Source organism: Cyprinus carpio, chromosome B19 (genome assembly GCF_018340385.1).
Source record: "Cyprinus carpio isolate SPL01 chromosome B19, ASM1834038v1, whole genome shotgun sequence".
NCBI lineage: Eukaryota > Metazoa > Chordata > Actinopteri > Cypriniformes > Cyprinidae > Cyprinus > Cyprinus carpio.
The window spans coordinates 29,145,825-29,158,524 of NC_056615.1; the positions used below are offsets into that span (position 1 = coordinate 29,145,825).

The following is a 12,700-nucleotide window of genomic DNA, read 5'->3' on the forward strand; positions in this document are numbered from 1 at the left end:
AGCCAGTTTGAAGGATTTTAGGACATACCTAATAGCAATGAGGAATTAATAATAGTCAAGAGGGGATCTATGACTTCTGGGAGCACCTCTTTTAGGGCTTAGATGGAATAAGTCCCTAACTTATACATATATTGTTAGTTTAGATGATTTAACAAGTTTATACAATTCTTCCTCTCCTATAGTAGAATGGAGTGGAACTGTTCCTCAGAGGGGGATCTATAGTGCACTCATCTGATCTGATGATACTGTAGCTGGCTGGCTGTAGTTACAATTTTATCTCCTAATAAGTATCGACTTTTAGAGTAAAGTAGTTCATAAAAGTCATTACTGCATGCTGTTGAAATGTCAACACTTATTTGATGCTTTATTTTTTAGATTAATTTAGCCACTGTATTGAATAAATAACATAATTAACTACTTATATTATTTTGTTTCATTATATGGAAAGTGATATTCACTGCTACTTTTTATATTATTTTTTTAAATCTAGGCAGGGAGCTTGATTGGTATTTTTAATACAAGAAGCTCTTTTCTTACAAATGTAAAAAGCCCTTCACACCAAAAAGTGAAGTGAATGCGCCTCAGGTTGAAGAGAGAGAATATACCCCCACAAATCCTAGCCACAGCAGAGAGTGCAGCTCAAACTTATTACATAGAAGAATATGATTACAGGAGAATAAAAGTTCAATATGTTTCTCAGCAATAACACAAAATCAACTTCGATATCATTTTGCTTCTTATGGTTAAGATTAGATCATGAAGGTCAATGCCAAAGACATTTAGTTAATAAAATGTCTTGACCAATCACGGAGAGAAATGAGACCTGAGGTAGTTCTAGGGCATTTGGGTAATTCCGTATTCTGAAATTATAGTCTCCAAGCTCTTCAGCGATGTAGCACATGGAAATCTGATCATATTTGGAGAAGTTATGGCCATTTGAAGGTAGGCACTCAAAAAGCTCAAAGGAGAAAATGGCCTCTAAGATTGCCCAGTTCTCCACCTGTTCTCCACCCCTGCTGGGAGTGACAATAGGGCTCATTTACATCTCATTTTAGATAAGCCATACCCCTGTAAAGCTGCATGGTTTGCATATAGCGACAAGGCCTGCTTGGGAAAAAAATCGGACATATACCTAATAATAATAAAGGATAATGTGCATTATAAATATCAGTAATTTGTTATCTTTTTGGCTTTTATAAAAATTATTTATTTAGGAGGCTGGGGAAATGTAGAGTTTTATCTTTTTTATAAAACCTTTTTGCAATCAAAAACTCCTATTTGAGACTTGTGCATTTATGGGTACTTGTTACAAGACACTCCCATTACAAAATCAGGCCATCATTTTTAATTTATAACGCCCAGCACTTGACAAACTTTGATGTTTATGGGAAACTCACCCACAAGAAACAGAAGAATTATTCTTACCAGATCTAGGTACCTCCAATGAAATAAGTGCGTTCAGAGCTGCACTTTTCTCTTTGCCGGGGTCTTCTTTGTAGATATTAATAACATCGGGATTTGCACTGTCGTCCTGTTTGCCTCTTAATGTGCAATGAATGGTACATGTCCTGCCCACTCTTTTTCCAGAGCTAAAGAAGTCCAGCCGTATGTTGTACCTAATGTCTGGAGAAAGCTTCAGGCTACAGGACTATCTCTCCCATGCAGAGTTCTCTTTTCTCCTCGAGTACTTAGCATTTACAGTCCAGAAGTTATGGATTTTCCCCATTTCTCTGTCTTTATCCCCATCAAATGTTACTATCAATTATAGCCTCTCTCTGAAAATCTTACGGTCCAACTTCTCGTCTGGCCTTGATCCGATACATTCTGATCGTCTTCATCTTGGCTCCAGTTGTAGACCGAGGATGTATTCCATTCTTATTATACGCTTTCTTGCATTCAGCTCAGATGATCTTCCCCAGAATCAATTGGCGCTTGATCATAAGCATCCGGCAGCCGAAAGCCGCTGCAAAACACTTTTACTTACGACCCAGCGCTGCATAACCATGGTATGCACGCCCCTTCTTGGAGGCCCGAGGGCAATAACAAAAAGAAACAAAGCGGCTTATCCGATTGTAGAATGCAATACACAAAGAGCAATGGCACGCCCCTACTGGTTTCGGGAATCTCTCGAAAACACAAGCCGATTTCAACCCTCAAAATGTGCACTTTTAAATATGCCAATGCTGCTATCTCAATGCACGGAAGCTGCTTACGTGATCTCAACTAACAAGGAGTCTACTAAAAAATTAAAATCCTTAATTTAAAAAAAAAAAAGCACTTCTTTCTCTCATTTTTATTGAAGTTTATTGCTGCCGACTTGTGTCACTGGTTTCCATTGAAGCCAGGTCCTGAAATGAGAATTAAATGCTATAAACATATTTAATTGTACTGCGGGTTTGTATAATTTTCTGAGTTGCATTTTGACTATTTTTTATAAATTTTCAGGAATCCTAAGATCTGTTTTGAATAAACACGTATTTAGTCTAGAACTACAGTAAGATCATGATGATGATGATATTTCACACACAGCGGCTCTTCACTTTCTCCTGAGTTCTGTCACCATGAAGTAGCATAGGCCTGTCACTCAATGCATGTAGAACGCTTCGTAGCTTCGGGTTCTTTTGTTTGAGAAAATAATGATGATATGGCGCTTCTAAAATAAAAAGTAATGCATTACTTTACTAGTTAAAAAAAGAAGTATCTGATTACTTACCCCGCGTTACTTATAGTTGGTTCCCCCAACACTGCACATCACACACCTCCTCACACACGGCACTGACCTCTGACCTCCTAACGGCTGGCCGTAGGTGATGCTGGGGAGACCTTTGTGGGTGATGACGTGTAGACTACCATCACTGATCGTCAATCTGCTGGCGCCAGGACCAGAGTACAGCGTCAAAGTCATCGCCACCTGCACCCCACCGGGATCCAGCGTGAAGGGCCCTAGAAGGACGAGAAGCCCAAACATGTGAGTCTGAGCGGCTAGGGCTGCAAGCGCTTCCTCCATTTCCTATTCCCGGTATTCAATTTTAAAAAAATTCTCAGATTTCAGTGAGTGTGTTTGTGTGTGGTAATGATGTGAAGTGTGTGTGTGTGTTGGTGTGAGTGTGTGTGTGTGTGTATATGTTCTCTGTGTGTGGTGTGTGTGTGTGTGTGCTATACTCTGTCGTGCGTGTAGTGTGTGTGTGTGTGTGTGTGTATGTGTGTGTGTGTGTGTGTGTGTGTGTACATGTTCTCTGTGTGTGTGTGTCAAGTCAAGTCAAGTCACCTTTATTTATATAGCGCTTTAAACAAAACAGATTGTGTCAAAGCAATGTGTGTGTCTTTCAGGGCTGTAGAGGTCCTTTCTGGTGCTAATCCACCATTCTGGGCTGGATACGAACTGGATTGGTGGCTACGGGTGAACCTCTGATCCTGGATACAGACTGGATCTGGTGGCGAACGGTGAACATCGAAAATAAAAGAGAGAAGAAAAGATTAAAATATTAGCGTAGATGCCATTATTTTAATGATTTAGCAAGTACATCAGTGTTTATGGGACGTGTTCCCGGGTTACGGTTTACCTAATTAATGCAGCCTAAAAATCCTTTAACGGATGTTGGATATTAGAAGTGTATTAGTGTGTTATTGCGTAAAGCCAGTGTTAAAGAATGTTCTTATAATCTAGATTTAAATGCAAGAGTGTGTATGCTTTCCCGAACAATGTTTTAGGGCGTACTCCACTACTGCACTTGGGATTGTATGAGACCTCTTCATTCACTTGCTATACGAATTGATGGACGGTCATATAAGTACGATTGTAAAACCATTGCTAATGAAATTCCATTAATGCCAACAAAGTGTTCTAGTCTATGCAAAAGAATAGTCGGGGTCAATAGTGTCGCAAGCAGCACACTAAGATCCAAGAGCACTAATAGAGAGATACAACCACGATCCGATGATAAGAGCAGGTCATTTGTAACTCTAAGGGAGAGCAGTCGCAGTACTATGCTCCGGTCTAAATCCGGACCTGGAAATCCTCACAGATGCCATGTTTTATATAAGAGGAAGGAATATCAATTGTTGGGTGATGAACTACCTGTTCTGCTATCTTGGACCGAAAAGGGAGGTTCGAGATTCGGTCTATACTTAACTAGTTCTTTGGGGTCAAGTTGGGGTTTTTTTGATGAGAGGCTAATAACAGCCAGTTGAAGTTTTGGGACATATCCTAAAACAATGAGGAATTAATATAGTCAGAAGGAGGATCTATGACTTCTTGGAAGCACCTCTTTTAGGTAGCTTTGAGATGGAATAGGTCAATCTAAGACAACATGTTGTTGGTTGTTAGAGATAGATTTAACCAGCTTTATTTTTTTTTTTTTTACCAATTCTTGCTCTCTCTATACGAGAGCGAGTGGAACTGTCCTGCAGGGGGGGATCATATAGTGCACTGTCTGATGGCGATGACTGTAGCTGACGGATGCATGGGTACAATTTTATTCTCTACACTGTCTCGATTTACTTAGAAGTACGTTAGTTCATAAAGTCCTTACTGCTCTGTAGCGTGTGAAGGAAATTTGTCAACTACTTGATTGATGCTTTATTTTTCATTAATGTAGCCACTGTATGAACATACATAGTTGGGGTTTATGTTTGTTTTTCTTCACACCCCCCCCCCCCCCCCCCCCCCCCCGACCCCCCCCCCCCCCGCGCGATGCAGCGCGCGCTTAATCAGTAAATCAGATCTAGCAGTTTTCTTTAATGCTTTTCGTAGGAGAGGTTACTTTTCCTCAAGCAATACGAAATACCTCTAGTTTTGTTTTCCTCCCGGCTCTGCACTCCATTTCGGGATGCTCTTGTAGGGTGCGAGTGTGCTCATTACCACCACGGTGTCAGACTGTTTTCCTTAACCTTCATTAGCGTAAAGGAGCAAATGTATTTAAAATGCTAGAAAAGCGAGAGTCCATAGTTTGTTACATCATCAAGGGTCTGAGGTTTTGGATATGCTAAGGATTGGGCGGATACATCAAGGAAGAGTACTACAAAGTGACGGTGTGTGTAGTGTGTGTGTGTGTGAGTGAGTGTGTGTGTGAGTAGAGTGTGTGTGTGTGGTGTGTGTGTGTGTGCATTGTGTGTGGTTGAGCGCCGCTGAAGTTCGGGTGTGTTTTGGTCTGTGTCTCGGTGCGTGTGTGTAATTGCGCTTAGCGTGAGTGTGGTGTACCACAGTGGTTTTGTTTAGTGTGTGCGTGGACGTGCACCGCCTGTGAGTTCGATTGCGGGATCTTAGTGTGTGCCATGTGGTGCGCCGCCTGTGGGTGTCGACTGTGCGTGTCAGTGTGACGACCGCTTGTGCGCGGTCTCCCCTTCGTGTGTGTGACACAATCCCACTTCCCCCGGCAGCGAGCGCTGAGTGGTGTGTGTGTGTGTGTACTCAGACTGTGAGCGGAACACTGACACAACCATGGCTCTTCTGAAAACATTTCTCATCGGAAGGCGTGTATGTGTGTGTGATAATGAATATGAAGTCAAACCAAAAATGATTCCGACACCAGCTTATAATCTTTGATTGTTTTTTCCAATAGCGGTGTGCAGGACACTGTAGTTAATTTATGTAAGTAGGGGATTTTTAAAGCTAAAATAAAGTCTGACAACCATGTGACATATTACCCCAAAATTCTTCATACAATACGGACGTACTAGTAAACTGATAAAAAATGTTGGGACCCAAAAGTATTTAGACCCCACTTGACCTGCACAGCATGTTTTGCATCAAGATTTTGGGGGTTTTCTTTAACTTACTAATGCGCCGACCTGTTTACACACACAGATCTGAACAAAGCTAAGCATTGCTTGGTAAATTTGTTGATCTAAAGCTTGGTATTATCTCAGTAATTGTGTATTTAAATTTAACAGCTGACAGCTACTTCAGCCGAATTTAATACACACTGTTCTATCGAAGTAAGAAATATATCTTATGTTGCATGAAAACAATATTTATTGTATAAAGTCAGTAAGCTTTTGTTAGGTTCCGTGTTTGTTATAGTAAGGTATACTATATGTAAACTGATGGCAGTCTATGGAGCCTAGTCAGAATAATCATAACTTTGGCATCATGTCGGCGTGAGGCTCTTCATGTCGATTATAGGTCACTGAACCAAAATACCTACTTTTAGATTCTGAAACATTGCAGCATAGCACCAAACATGATTCAGTGTCATTTGACAGATGTCGGATTGTGTTCTTCCATTAATATTATAAACTCTAAAATATAAAGAGTGAATACACACACACACACACACACACACACACTTACATTGTTTTACAATGAAATAAGTAATTCAGTAATTAAAACACCATAGTCTTTGATAAAGTATAAATACATATCAAAATACAAAAGCTAATAAAAATGAGTAATAATTAAAATACAGTGTTTTAGATGGAGATAAAGACCACTTCAGATATACGCTTTAGTCTTATTCAGAAGAGTTCACACGCTTTACATGATGCTGATGTACAGTGCAGTAGATGTCAACACACACACACACACACACACACACACACACACACACACAGACGAGGAGTGTAAATCTTTGGATTTCCATTCAATCCTCTGTTTCAGATGGTGAGAAACAGGAAGTAAAGTTGAGCGGCTCCACGTCCAGACACTGCTTTAATGACCTGACCGCAAACGCACAGTACACCATCAGCATTCACGCTCAGCTGCAGGACACAGAGGGTCCCGCCGTCACCACCACACAGAGAACATGTATGTGTACACACACACACACACACACACACACACACACACACACACACACACACACAGAGAACATGTATGTACACACACACACACAGAGAACATGCATGTACACACACACACACACACACACACACACACAGAGAGAACATGTATGTACACACACACACAACCACACAGGAGAACATGTATGTACACACACACACACACACACACACACACAGAGAACATCTATGTACACACACACACACACACACACAGAGAACAATGTAGTGTAACACACACACACACACACACACACACACACACAACACCACACAATCACACACACACACACACACTACACACACACACACACACACACACCACACAGAGAAAATGTACACACACACACACACACACACACCACACACACACACACCAAACACAGAGAACATGTATGTACACACACACACACACCACAACACCAGTACACAACCACACACACACTCTCTCTCTCCACACACACACACACTACACACACACACACACACACCACTCTCTCTCTCTCTCTCTCTCTCTCTCTCTCTCACTCACAACACACACACACACACACACAGAGAACATGTGTATGTACACACACACACACACACACACACACAGAGAACATGTATACACACACACACACACACACACACAGAGAACATATATGTACACACACACACACACACACACACACACACACACACACAGAGAACATGTATGTATGTACACACACACACACACACACACACACAACACAAAACACACACACACACAGAGAACAATGTATGTATGTACACACACACACACACACACACACACAGAGAACATCTATGTAACACACACACACACACACACACACCACACACACACACAGAGAACATGTATGTACACACACACACACACACACACACACACACAGAGAACATGTATGTACACACACACACACACACACACACACACACACACAGAGAACATGTATGTACACACACACACACACACACACACACACACACACACAGAGAACATGTATGTACACACACACACACACACACACACACACAGAGAACATGTATACACACACACACACACACACACACACACACACAGAGAACATGTATGTACACACACCCACACACACACACACAACAGACACACAGAGAACATGTATGTACACACACACACACACACACACACACACACACAGAGAACATGTATGTACACACACACACACACACACACACACACACACACAGAGAACATGTATGTACACACACACACACACACACACACACACACACACACACACACACACACACACAGAGAACATGTATGTACACAAACACATAAACAGATCTGCAGTGAAGTTATTTACTTTCTGTAAGACTTAAAGTGGAAGTGAAGTGAAGCAGTCAGTCCCGTTTACATTATTTAGTAAAGTGATTTCCACTTAATTAAAAAAAAAAACTATATAACAAATGATTAATTTAACCGTTTTTAAAGAAAAAAAAAGGATATTTTTGTTATAGTTTTGGTGCACGGGCGGCTCCATCTTGCAGTACCACTGCGTGTGATGTCACGGGGTTGGTTGGCTCCGCTGGACACACACACGGTGGTACTGCAAGATGGTGACGCCCTTGCTCTCTTGCACTTCCACTTTAAGGTTTGAGTGACTAAAATTGACATTTAATTTTTCAAAGAGAACATATAATTTGGGTTTTTGTTTTTGTGACCAGTGGCTTGAGATCCTCACGATGAGCAGCGCTGAACGTGATTGTATGTGATCATGTGATTATAACTGTGAGACAAGAACACAATTTTGAGTTTAAATGACGTTTCATGATATAGTTACTAATTTCTCATTGATACATTAGATAAGATAGTAATGGTTGAAATGTAAAAATCCAAACCATTGTTAGCCATTACATAAGATTATACATAATAGTGATAAATTTGACTGTATCATTCAGCAAACGCTTTGATGTGATGCTGGAACTGTACATAAGATCTGAGGAAGGGAATCCAAACATTTATAAAAACTCAAGGTTTTTTGTCTTTTTTGTCTTAAGAGCACGTTCTCTCTGTGCCGTGTGGCTCACAGCGCGTCACATGTAGTAAAGTGGTTCCTGTGTTTTCCTTTGTAACGCTGTCATTCAAACGTGTCTGTAGTTCCTCTGGCCACAGCTCCGCCCACCATACCCAGCACACCCCGCCCCCCCGCCCACCCTGCCGCCTGCCACCAAAGAAGGTACGGGTCACATGACATCACTAACGGAGAGTCTTCACGCAGCGGTTCTCATCTGCTCTGTTTGTGTGCGTCAGTGTGTCGAGCCGCTAAAGCAGATCTGGTGTTTCTGGTGGACGGATCGTGGAGTATCGGAGACGACAACTTCCAGAAGATCATCCGCTTCCTATACAGCACAGCCGGAGCGCTGGACCGGATCGGTCCGGATGGGACTCAAGTGAGTGACACGTGAAGCCCTTACTGTGAGAACACAAAAAAATTATTGGACTTGATTTGAAAAGGCAAATCAGCAAATCCCACACAGTTACACAGCCAAAAAGGACCAGCATAGAAGAGTAATGGGAAATGCAAAAATACATCAATACAGAGCGGATGCAGATCTGCAATGCAGAAAAAAACTCATGAATATTATAAACTCAAAAATATCAATAGTGAATACACACATTGTTTTACAATGAAATAATAGTAATTCAGTCATTAAAACACCTTATCTTTGATAAAGTATAAATACATATCCAAATGCAAAAACTAATAAAATTGAGTAATTATTAAACGTTCAGTGGAAATAAAGGCCGTCCTCCTCTGAGATCCGGTTAAATAAGCCTGTCTGTGTGTGTCTCTCAGGTGGCCATCGCTCAGTTCAGTGACGACGCTCGCACCGAGTTCAGGCTCAGCTCGTACGATAATAAAGAAAACCCTGCTGGACGCCATCAGAGGATCTCATATAAAGGAGGAAACACAAAGACAGGCAAAGACCAGCCCACACACACACCATCATCATCATCCACCGTAAACACACACGCACACACACGCACGCGTATGACGTGTTTTAACCTCTGACCTCTGCAGGCCGGGCGATGCAGCATGTGAAGGACTCTGTGTTCTCGGCGGTGGGCGGAGCCAGAAGGGGTGTGTCTAAAGTCTTGGTGGTGCTGACGGATGGCCGTTCCCAAGACGACGTGCTCCAGGTTTCCCAGGATATCCAGACAGAAGGTGGGTTGCCTTGGCAACAGTCACAATGATGAAAGTCTGCCGTCTTACAGACTCTTTAAACCAGGGCTGTTCTGTTAATGTTACCAGGTCTCTATATCTCCTTCCCACTGGAGCTAAGGACTATACAGTACACGTTACACATTTCCATCTGGACACCAGTAATGCTTTGTAAAAGAATAAATAAAACCCTGAACAGTCAAAAAATAGTCAGGATATTGGGATCTCAGAGCCAGTGGATTCTGAGAATTTTTCTATTAAAAACAATCATCACTTGAGCCCAATTAGATATGAATATTAAAAAGATAAGATGAGATGGTTTATCAAGATATTACTATTTTTTACGTTTAGATACACATGTAAGGCAGAAGGCCATGTGACAGAAACTATACTGTAAGTGGTTCAAAGTATGAACCAATATGTGAACAAAAGTGTTCACAGAATGTTCTTTACCTTATGAAGGATGATATAGAAAACAGTAAATCACCAAAAATGACTTTAGCTGGGTTTTCACATACAGGGTCACAATTTTCAGAATTTTAATAATTATATGTTTATTTTAAAATGCTCTTAACATTTTTATTAATAATTCTGACTGTAGATGAAAAATGTCTCGTCTCAAACCTGGTCAGAGTTATTGTGTCTCGCCCGGTCAGAACCAAGCTGAGGTCCGGATCTCGTTTGAATATGACGGCTTTACACGCTGATGTTTCATATAGCCTGTGTTTGTTGTAGGTTACATTGTGTTTGCCATCGGTTTTGCCGACGCTGATTACGGCGAGCTGGTGAGCATCGCCAGCAAACCCAGCGAGAGACACGTGTTCTTCGTGGACGACCTGGACGCTTTCACAAAGATCGAAGAGAAACTCATCACCTTAGTCTGTGAAGCTGCATCAGCTAGTAAGTGTGTGTGTGAGTGTGTTATTTCTGGAAAACAGCATACAAATGCAGTAAATAAATGTTAAAATCTGTATATAAAAATGATAGAAGTCTGTGACATGATCGTATTAGATAAACATGTGTGTAATGAGCTTGTGTTTGTTGACGTGTTTCTGTCGTGTCGTCTGTAGCGTGTCCATCAGTACCCATGAGCGGCAGCACTTCACCAGGTAAACCACACAAACACACACAGACTCTTAACTAAAGTCATCTCTGATGAAGCTTCATGCGCTGCAGTTCATTTCAGTTCAGCTGTAGTCATTCAGAGCCGAATCTGGTTGGAGAGCTGCTGAGGGCAGGACTGGATTCTGCTGAAGATGTGCCGGTTCTTGACTGATGGTTGTGTCAGGGTTCAGGATGATGGAGATGTTTGGGCTGGTGGAGCATCTGTACAGCGGGTGTGAGCGGTGTGTCCATGGAGCCGGGGACCTTCAACAGCTTCAGCAGCTTCAGACTCGGCAGCGATGCGCTCGTCACGCAGCCAACCAGGTGACGCCGATGCCAGCTGCTTTAGACTCGCACCGCGGTCACACCACTAACAGCTCGCACCGGCCACAAACCGTCGCTAACGCAAACCGCTAACGCAAACCGTTTTACTAAAGACGCGCAGTCAAGAATTAGCGCTGAAAAGGAGTGGACACAGTTATTTTTGCGCCTGACCTTACTGAATATGCATTTGTAGGAGTTTCCCTTTTTAGATGCAAAGTTTATGGGAGGATATTATTAAAATGAATCACACAACGTGTTTTACGAAGTTTGCGCTCGTCAAATGACTGGTATTTGCACCATTATTTAATGCCCAAAAAGCATGTTTTAAACGATTTTGAGCTTGAAGTGGCTGCAGTTGTTGTTGCAGAGAACAGAGAGCGTTTGGAAGAAGACACACGTATTCATTTATTTAGAATGCCAGAAGAACACATTAACTGAAAACACTGCTTGCCAAGCCATGTTATTTTATATTTGCTTCAGGAAATAAAAGACGACTTGGAAGCCTCCCACTAGGAGTAGGGTTGTGTAACGAGAACCGGTTCCATTTTAGAACCAGATCCAGATTTCCAAGAACCGGGTATTTGATAAGACGCATGCATTTAGATTCTTAATGTGATTAAAAAGGATTTTACTGCAGTAAGGGAAAGAACTTGCAACTTGTTTGCGTACAGTGCAAACGTCTCGCACTAATTTGCCCTGTTTAGTAAAACTGGCCCTTAATATCTAGAAAACAACATGATCCAACGTATAATACATCCAAAATTAGGGTTTCTGCAGGTCTTGAAAAGGTCTGAAAAAGTCTTAATTCACCCTTCCACAAATTAAGGCCTTAAAATCAGAGCAGAAAGTCTAAAATTCATACAGTCATGTCATTAAATAATGCATAAATACAAATAAAAATCAGTCTTGGTTATTTTCATGTACAAATATCTAAAAATCCTCAGATCAAGGCACATTTATTTAGATGTGAATTTGAGATATGAAGTCTCGTTTTCTGAGAAAGGGAACAAAATGAAGTGAGTTTATGATTTAAACAAGAACAGATATCAGTCAATGTGGTGCACTCTTTTGTGATCAGATGTACAATAAAGGCTATTTCCTTATTCTAATGTTTGGAAGTAGAAATATTCAAGCCTTGAACTATTTGTGTGTAAAATGATTTAAAAAGTAATGGAGACTGTATTTTAAATCTGTCAGTGTGTTGCTAAAAAAGTGTCATTGTGTACTCTACACATTTACTTTTATAGAACATTTTGACACATTGTTCCCTTCAACACTGC

General features: G+C 41.3%; 1 long non-coding RNA gene and 1 pseudogene across 1 annotated transcript; both read left to right on the forward strand.

Annotated features, from left to right (window-relative positions):
- The window catches only part of LOC109070544, a 731,031-nt pseudogene that overhangs the window by 361,020 nt on the left and 357,311 nt on the right, over window positions 1–12,700 (forward strand).
- Window positions 8,960–9,697, forward strand: LOC122140802. Its single transcript, XR_006157381.1, has 3 exons — window positions 8,960–9,005; window positions 9,080–9,219; window positions 9,627–9,697. It is a non-coding gene; the product is annotated as an uncharacterized LOC122140802 (long non-coding RNA).